We start from the raw sequence: 10,093 nt of genomic DNA on the forward strand, positions 1-10,093 counted from the left end.
CAATGTAACTCTGGCTTCTCACCCTGGTTGTCATGGACAGGGATAACAGGGAGACATGATGACCCTATTGCAATTGAAAGGTTGAATTTTCCATGAAAAAATTGGTGTGGCAGCATTACTTTTACCATAGATTTATGCCAATTTACAATTTAAAGAGAAAGTCTTAGAAAACTTTATTCCACCAAGAAATTCTAGAGCTGAATTTAGCCCACATATAACCCATCCTCAGCTGTAGCTGAACTTGTGGTAGTCTCTTCTGTCCCCAGAGCCCTTAGCCAGCATTCTTTTGTGTTTGTTTAATTGACTCATCCTCAGGGAACAAAAGTTCAAACTGCAAGTACAAAGGGTTTTGTGAGCAGGAACCAGTTCTGAAAAGCCCACAGAATTAAAATGTGAGTTGCTTGCAAAATGTCAGACTCCGTGAGGTTCACCCACTTCTAACAGAGTCCTGCTCCTCTTGCTACGCTCCTGCACAGGCGCTGAGTGAAGTTCCTGGAAGCAGAGCGTATCTCCTGGGTAATACAGTTTTCTCAGTGTCAGATGGATGTCTGGCTGGGATTTCCAATTTTCCCTGTCTGTGGGTATTCACACAGAAACACAGAGTGGCTGATGTTGGCAGGGACCTCTGAAGACCATTTAGTCCAACCCCCCTGCCAAGCAGAATCACCTAGAACACATCGTGCAGGATGGCAGGACAGATCACACTTTGGCTCATCTTTGGATAATTCCTAACTCTACAGCCCTCAGCTTTCCTCATTTTTTATAAATTCCTTCTCATATTCACAGGAAAATGGAGTAAAATCTGTGGTGGATTTGTGACAAACTTCCAAAGGAAAATTTCATTGATCATCTAGTTATATAACATTGAGTGCCTGCAGATGGGGTTTCTTCAGAAACAATAAAAAATAGGACAGAATTATGGTCCACTTCTATAGGCAACCAGTGTCTTTGCTTTAATGGGTTTAAAACAGAAGCTTTCAGCCCAGGCAAATGCACCAAACAAGTCAACCATCAGAGCCACCGACGACCGTTGGTCTTTCATGGATCCTGTTAACAGCTGCAGAGAAGATGGTCATGTACAAGGCATCACAAATTTAGGACAATGAAAGAGTGTTTGTTCTTGTTGAGGTCTCACAGTTTGCATTCAGCACAATCAGCAAAAAATTGATGCATCGACCCTGTGCAGCACTTAAATCAGACTCTTACTCAGAGGGCATCATACTGATGACAACATAGAGTAAGACCTTGGGATGAGTTTTAACCCTGGGATAGAGACTGTGTTTCATCTCAGAAGGACGTAAAGTAAGATGTGATTGATATGAATACATTGCTCGCATGGTCATGGAAGTACCTACACACACCTGAGATGGACTAGAATGAAAAAGTAGATAATCACTCTCTTTCCTAGGTTAAATTGGAATACCTTTGGAGAGAGGGGAAGGGAGAAATTTGCATCAGAGCAGTCTGTACTGTCTCTGCCCTAGAAGGCAGACAGACATCTCCACATCCTCAAACACCTTTCATCTAAGCCACCAAAGTCAATTCTGATTAGTAATAATAATAATAATAATGCAATAATGCAATAATGGAGGTATCTCAGTCAAAATGCAAAAGAGAATATTGCTGTGTGGTATCTTACTGGTTGGTACTATCAGTGAATGATTTAACTTGACAGCTCACCCTCTAATGACCTGCTCTCCCATGGCTCTCCAAAAACCATATGTTAAGCGGGAACAACTTCTGGGCCAGTGCTCATTTAGCTTAAGAAATCTGCCCCGCTTGATTCCTTGCCATGAAACGGAGTTAAATTGGGACCCATGCTGGGGAGCTGCCTAATCAGATCTCTAATAAGGAAGAACTGACCTTGAACCGTGTTTCCATTGTGCTGGGACTGCTGTGGCATTGAGAGAGGTAAAATACCCCTTTGCTACATCCACACCTGTCTCTGAGGCCTCTTGGTAGGAGGTCTTCTGGTTTCAGGGGGTTCCTGGCATGGTCACAAATTCTGGCAGAGATGCACATTGTGAAGCCACCCTTGAGTAACATGCTAAGGGCCCCTGAAGGGACACTTGCTCCTTGGTGACTTCCTTTGACATCAGTTAAGAAGGAGGAAATGATAGATTATTAACTGGGGAATTCCACGAACCAGAGGTCAATCTGTAGTTCAAACTTTAGCAGGCTCTTGATATCATAGGACCTGCTTTCTTGCTTACTTGCTTACTTCTGATGTACATGTTTATTACTGGATCACATTTATGATGGTTGAAACTTGACTCTTCATTATCCTATGTTTGAATCAGGGCTTGGAGGCAAAAGCATTAGGACAGTGAAGTCTATGAAGTCTTCTACCATCCTTAGCTGAAATTATCAAAAAGGGAGACATTTAAAGGAGGTTAAATTTATGATATGTCATTTCACCATAAAAATAAAGATCTGAAATCTCTTCAGAGAGTCCCTGAGCTACAAAGAATATTCATGGAAAGCATTGTTAAATGCTTGTCCTACTTTTATATTCTTTCTTAGGCATCTGCTATGGACAACTGATAGAAGATATTAAGTAAGATGGGCCATTGGTCTGACTGATCCAGTGTTGTTCCTATGACCACTGAAGAATGGAATGAAATTTCCAAATAAATGTTCAAACAACCATTGGGAACCAGACTCCAATTATTTCCAGTAGCTGTTGTTTTGTTGTGCTTGATGTGCTCTGCTGGTCAGAACAAATGCTGTCTGTTTAGTACCCTGAAAATCCTCTGTGGACTTTCTGAACCCTGGGCTGACGTGTGAAGTGATATGATTAGCAAACATGCAGATTAGATCGTGCTCTGGTACTTTTTACACATACAGAAAAAGCAACAACAACAACAACAAAAAACTTCTCACAATCAGAAAGGAAAGACTAATGCAAAACAAGGCAAGAAAAGTCATTTCACGCAGAAGTCCCATAGTAGGAATGTTACCAACGGTACATTTGCAGGGCTTTGGTCACACTCAACCCGTCTTTCTCTCTTTAGACTGCTTCATAGCCTTAGAGAATTTATTGGAAAGTATTGTTTCCTGAAATTCCTTTCTTGGTATTCACCCTAAATTAGCTCTTTTCTTAATTGTCTCCCCTTATTTTTTCCCTTTCTCTCAGTCCTGATCCACTTCTTCACCGTTGCCAGCTCTTGCAATAGTACCGTAAGTCTTGCAATATTTAGTGTTTTACTGTAATCCTCAGCATCTGGAAGCAAGTGGTTGTGCAAGGATTCCAGCTTTATTAAAGAAGTCTTTAGCCCTTGGAGCTGCTTAGAAAAGCTTGAAAATGTGACCTGACTGTACTGTAAAGACAAAACAAAACAAAACAAGAGGAAAGATACAATCACCTCTCCCCCCAAAAAGCCAGTCTAGAAGTAAATAAATGTATATACAGGAGTGAAAATAAAAATGTCATTAATTTAGGGGTAGAGTAATTCACAAATTTGAATATTTGGGATTGGTGATATTGGTGCTTGAAACAAAGCCTGTAGGATATTAATACAGTCCAGTACACAACAGTTGAGTGCAAACAAGAATAAACCAGACTGTTTTCCACATTCACTGAGGGCAGAAGGAAAAGGGACCATCCTAAATTGCAACAAGGAAAATTCAGATGAGACATAAGGAAAAACACCTTGTAAGCATAAGATCAGTTATAAAACTGGGACAGCTGGCTTGAGACAGGGTGGACTCCCCTTCTTAGGAGATCCTCTGGAGTAGGTAGAATTTCTGAGTTTCTCTCAGGAATAAATTAGGGAGAAGCTTGGGAGAAGCAGGATAGGAGCTGAAGAAGGATGGGAGAGGAATGGCTGCATGACTGCTGAAGGCCACTACCAGCCATGTCCAGTAGTATTTTCTTGTCTCCTCTCATCCATATTCTCCTGAGGAAGCTCTCTAACTTACTCTATCTATGATGAACAGCTAGGGGTGGGGAGGTGAGGTTGGGTGGTTGGATTAACTGAATTAATAGAGTACCTGTGAGGACCAAGTCCCATAGCTTGGAGCTTTTACTGCCCACTGTTAAAAATGAAAATGAACTCTGAGCTTTTGGAAACCTGAAAACAGAAAATAGATTCACCAGGGAATAGATTCATGCAGTTTGAGGGCAGGGGCTCAAGTCAGCATTTAGGTTCATAAAGACTGAACAGGGTCCTCTCTCATTCTTAGAGCATCCAGAAGAAGGTCTACAGCAAGCATGTAAGGAAAAAGTGACCAGTGTTTTTTCCTTTATCAGTGATGTAGGTTGGTTGTCCTTCATTCTGCACCAAAGCAGAGGCTTTCCAGGATCTTGCTTCACTAGCACTTTAACCATCTAATTTCCAGCCTGACATTTATCTGTGGCCTGTTTCCCATCCCTTTGTTCCTGTGCCAACGCTGGCCTTTCGCTTTAATAGCTGTCTCCCCACTTTGGTGTATTACTCCCAGATGTATTTCTAGTCACCAGTTAGATCCCTTCTTAGCCTTTATCTGCAAACCTAACCAGGCCAAGCAATTCTAGATCCTGTTCATCAAACCAGCTCTCTAGTCCCTAATCCCTTAGTAGCCCTTTTCTGTACCAGTTCTAGTTAGTTTCATTAGCTTCAGTTACCTTGCTGCAGACCTCAGCCATGAAAATGTGATCTTGACTTTCTCCTCCACGTTGGGCTATATTTTTCCTTTGAATACAGTGGGAACAGATGGGTACTCAGCACACCTGGAAAAAAAAAAAGTAAAATAAAATAAAAAAGGAAAGATAATACCTGCTTTGAGGAGCCCTACAGCACCCCTTTGAGGAGGTACTTTGAGGTTAAACCCTGCATCCCTACATTTGAAACTAATGAGACCAATTATAAAGAGTTTGTGAATAAAATGGATTCAGTGCAGCTTTATAATCTGAATAAATGTTAAGGCACTGTAGAAGTTCAAAGCAATAATAAAGGCCATAAATCTAGAATGGGGCTACAAAGCTTGTTGTCTTGACAGTGACTATCATTTGAACAGGGCCTTCTAATGCTACAGTCTTAAGAGATGACTTATGTGATAATAGAGACTTGCACGTTGTAATTAATCAGGAGCCACTTAATGGAAGATTCAAATCACCTAACTGTAATCAGCCAAAAGCTAGTCATGTCGTCTAAACTGGTCATCCACTGCCTTGAAAATTTATCAGAAAGAGGCTGTCTTCTCCACAGAGTGATTAAACAAACTGTTTTTTGATGATATTTTAGGAGAGCAGAAATCACATCCCAGAGGGTTGGCCCTCTCTTGATGGCTTTCCCAGGAGCCCAGATGACCAGACCCAACTAGATACCTAATTCTTCAGGGAGCTAACATGCCTTGAGGTAAACTCTACCTCAAATCACAGCAGACAGTTGAATCCCCAATGCGTCATTAAACGTGACAGACTGCTCTTTAGTAAAATTCTTCTGAAACCTGGAAGAAAAAGTCAGCTGCAGGCTGCAGATGTTACAGTTTTGCATTTGAAGTTGCATCCTGGAAGTTCACAAAAAGACTTAATGTCTTTCTGAGTCTGCTTTATAACATCTAACAGGCTGAATAAACAAAGAAACAAATAAAAGTTTTGAACAGTATCTACTATATATATTGAGTTTAATTAACTAAACTTAAATTTGTGTTAAACACAGTACAGCTGGGTCCTGGCCTACAGCTAAGATTCCTCAAGGACATTGTAGATAAAAATAAAGAATGAAAACATGTCAAAACTGTGGGCAGAGTTCTCCTGTATCTTGTAATATCGAGCTTCTGATTGACATAGGAGACATTTTGTTGTTAATTTATATACTGTGCTTTCCCATAAAAGACAATGGCCACAGAGAAAGCTCAACAATAATGATGACAACCCCATAAAATCCTGAGAGAAGATGGGATTGTGCTGTTCTGCTCGTGGGGATTAGAGGGTAAGGGAATTCTCTGGCATTGACTTCATGCCAAGTAGTTCAGGACCTTTTTATCCACCTCATTGGATTATCCACAGGAAGTCTTCTGACTCATTAACTCCATTGAGAAGGTCAAATAGGATTTTCAGCAACTTTAACCTCCCCTCAGCAAGTGGTTATGGTCTGCAGAGATCTCCTTGATTTCTGTCACAGTGCAATAGTCTCTGAAAAGACATCATGAAAAACATTGTTTTTACGTTAGTTTGTAAGAGGTTAGTGCAAAATGTTCACTAAATAGGAGGGTACAGAGGCGTGAGGATTTTCATCCCTGTTCAGGGATATTTTAGGACTACAACAGCTTTCTCTCTTTGGGCTCTGATAAGAATTTATCTAGCATAAGGACTGTCAGGAGCACTGGGAAACAAGATGAAGATATAGTCTTAAGTTTCTAAAGACAGAAGTCAGGTTAAGAGAAGCACCTCAAAAAGCAAGATGCATCTCCCTTTGAATCTTAATAACTCGTTTCATTCATTTAATGAAAACTACCTATCTCAAAGGTGTAAGCTTTTGATCTACACCTAGGTAACATTACAATATTCCTGTTGACTGCTGTGGGGATAAGACCATAACCAACAAAAAATGGGGGTGGGCACCCAGGCTAACCATGAGAACCAGGCCTCAGCTGATGAGCTGATGGTCCTGCCCCATGCTGTCCCCTGAGACACAGCCAGGCGCTGATGGGGAGATGCTGGCCCAAGCTCAGGACAGGCGGCACAAAAAATGCACAGGATGGCTCCTTGCTGGCCATGACGTCAACCAGCATCCCGGCCCGTTCTGTTTACGAGTGTAGCTGTAGCCCATGTGTGGGGGGATCTGCTCCCTGCCACATTTCCAAACAGCCAAACGAGCAGAGCGTGAGCGTTTCGACTCTGCAACATCTTAAGCAGCTGTGGTTTGTTACTTATTTCTGGGCTGTCTGGTTTGCGTTTGCACCTTGGGAATTAGTGTCTATTTGCTGGTTCAGATCAGACTGGAGAGCTTGAGCTCTGCTATCACTTAATCAGTTTTGGTATCAGATTCCTGCTAACCTTAAAAAAAACATAGGAATTGGATATGGATATTGTGATTAAGTGTCTTCTCTAGAGTGGAAATCAACTTCTTAGTGCTATACTGCAACTTAAACGACACTACACGTAGTGTCCTTTGAACACAGGTGAACCTGAAAGACATTCTTTTAGGGAAGCTTGGGAGTTGCTTCTGCTCTGCATTCAGCTAGATTTTTATTAACTGTGTTAGTAGTGACTTATATGTAGAAGTTCATGCAGTGAGTCTACTTACTAAAGGAGAAAAAAAAAAAAAAAAAAAAAGGTTTCCTGAGACCAATGGATATGTATAATTACAGATGCAGCAAAGAGAGAGAGAGTGCTTTACCTTACTAGAAAGCAGGGATCACCCTGATGTAGAAATCTTGATCCAGTTGTAGTGATATTTCAGAAGAGAAGTGAAAAAAATGAGAGATCATGCTAAAAACACCGCAAAAGCAATTCAGTTTCAAAACCAAATGCCTTCAAAGGCAGAGACATAGACAGTTCATGCTCTGTGTATCAAATGGAAGGTAAGGAGGGAAGTCACACAAGCAACGTCATTTGAGGAAAATACACATATAAAAGTATTCTGTAACCTGGAAAGAAAAGGTAGGAGGAGAGGCAAAACAGGGCAGCTGGGCTGGGAAAACTTGGGTGAGAAGGGAAAGGAGTTTGCTGTGGGAGCACTTTGCGGCAGGGCAGGGACAGGGTCTTTTACTTAGGGACTGCTCTTCAAATCTGGATACCTCTCTGCAAGAGGCTTCAGCTGTGCATCAGCTATAAAAACTGATGCAGGGGTACTGGGGTGAAATTGTGACCTTCTGAAAATCAAGTTCTGTTTAAGTGATCAAATTGATCATCCTGAACTTAATTCTAAGACTTGTAGTATGTATATGGCACTGGGAGAATGCAAACTGCTGCGTTGCAGAGATGCTTGAACCCAACACAAAATCTAGCCAGAGCCCAAAGGATTCAGACACATCCTTGTCTCTTGCAGCAGAGTTATGGCAGCGGGAAAAGGTGTGTTTAATTGTGCTTACTGACGGCCTGTTGACCAAGTCCCCTCTCCTCCTGTGGAGGGATTTATTTGTCACTCCCTAGAGGATTAGGCTGCCTGTTCTGATGGCCCTTGGATGCCACCCAAAAGCGAAGCTGGGGGATTCAGACAATGCAGAGGTTGTAGGAAAATCATGGCTGGGAACATGCCTTGGAGTGCAGTTACAAAAATGGGCTGAAGACACGAGAGCAGCCTGGCTGGGAGAGAGCAGCCATCCCTCTAGCACTGTCCCCTGCCTCTGGCTGTGCCCAAGAACAGGGTGTAGGAAGGGTTCACACAAAGATCCAAACTTGCCTTGGGGACTTTGTGGGGGCTGCGGCAAGCTCAGGGTGTTTTCCCAGAAGAAAGGCGCTGCATGGCCAGCGTGTCTTCACAGGCAGTCTCTGTGGTAGCTGCCGCGCTGTGCATCTGCACCCTAATTTACCTCTAGTTCAGTAGTACCCTATGCACAGACATGGGAAAAAAAAAAAAAAAAAGATTGAAATGCACTTGGTAAATGTCTGTATCTAGCAGCATTTATCGGGACCACACTTTTACAGAAAGAAGAAAAAAATCAATAAAAGACTCTGCTGGTTTTTGCATAACAAACCAGGGAAATCTATGGCTTGAGCTGGAAGAAAAGGACAAAACCTGCTGCAGATAGAGAGCTGATGTCAGCTGTCATCCTCCTTTAGAAAAGCCCGGGACAATGGCTCTGAATTAGGACAAGCCTGAAAGACATCCTGGTACCGGGGAGCTTGGGTGTCCTGCCTGAAAGGGCAGCGGGGCCAGTCATTATCCGCAGAGTGAGGCCTCCTTTGTTAACCCTGTCACCACTCCTCCACCCACCCCGCTCGGCTGTGTTCCTCACGGCCCAGACAACAAAACCCGGTCCCTCCGCGTTGGAAGGAGAGCAAGGCAAGAAAAGAAAGCAGAGGGAGGGCTGGGAGAGAGGGGGAGTGAGAGAAACCCATCTTGAATGCGCTATCAGATAAGGTCTGTTGAAATAAGCCCTTTTATTTTTTTTTTTTAATCTTTTCTTTCTTTCCATAGCTCCCTCTGCAAGTGGTAGCAATGGGAGGAAATAGATAATTAGAGGGCCTTTTAAAATGGCCCCACTGTTGTCCCAGGGCTGAGAAGGTGCGCTGGCAGGACAAGCGAAATAGCGAGGCAGACCTTTATCTCTTCCTAATGACTCGCAATGAAAAGGGTGGTTTTTTTCCCCAAAGCCCTGGGCTCGGCCTCCTACCCTGGGAAGATTTCATTCTCAAGGCCTGGAGAATAAGTCCTCTTGTCCACTTGCGGGCTGCGGATAAATGGGCAGCACTGTTGTGGCTGGGTTTTGTGCCTCCCCAGCCCCAAATGGCCCAGGCTGCTAATGAAAGAGGAGAAGCTGGAAGAATTGATCCCAGACACAAAAGTTTTCCCCTCATTCTCCTGTCACCTGTCCCTCCCTCCCCACCCAGCCCTCTGACAGTTTCTCCTGTTCAGTTCCTGCGTGGTACAAAGGGGTCCCCATCTTTCACCCTTTCCGCCCTTGCTCCCTCCTGAAGGGTTCTGCCGCGGGCTGAGCCCAAATGCTTCCAAACCTCCACCATCCCCATGCAGATCCAGGCCTTGGTGTATCTGAAATGGGCTGCACCCAGCCCTCACTGGTACAGGTGTGGATCTCTTTGCCCAGATCAGCCACAGGAATGTTCCTGTCCCTGCACTCTGGGCCAGCCCTTTCCTCCTCACCACCACATGCCTCAGTTTCCCCATTTGTAGAAGCGATGATGACCGCTTTCCTGACCTTCAAGGGGTGCTCTGATCCACTGAGATGAGTAAAATCTTCCCTTTCAGCCCACCGAGAGCGGAAATTTGGAAGGGAACGAGCTATTCCCACCAGCTGGGGCAACCAACAGCTACGTGGCTCTAGCTGTCCCCAGCCATGCCCCATGAAGATTTCACCAGTGCTACAGCGTGGTGCACTGGGACACCAGCTCAGTGCTGGCTCCACACGGCTAGGAGCAGATGGATGTCGCTTGGAAAAGTCTAAATGTACGGTCTAAACAAAAACAGTCCAAAAGCACACAGCT

General features: G+C 43.6%; 1 long non-coding RNA gene across 1 annotated transcript; it reads right to left on the minus strand.

The window, feature by feature from the left end:
• Positions 1 to 5,348: 5,348 nt before the first annotated feature.
• Positions 5,349 to 9,464, minus strand: LOC310898749. Its single transcript, XR_014583601.1, has 3 exons — positions 8,331 to 9,464; positions 5,962 to 6,118; positions 5,349 to 5,430 (listed from the first exon to the last, which is right to left on the minus strand). It is a non-coding gene; the product is annotated as an uncharacterized lncRNA (long non-coding RNA).
• Between the last annotated feature and the right edge of the window lie 629 nt (positions 9,465 to 10,093).

The sequence above is a fragment of the Anser anser genome (genome assembly GCF_964211835.1).
Source record: "Anser anser genome assembly, chromosome: 4".
NCBI lineage: Eukaryota > Metazoa > Chordata > Aves > Anseriformes > Anatidae > Anser > Anser anser.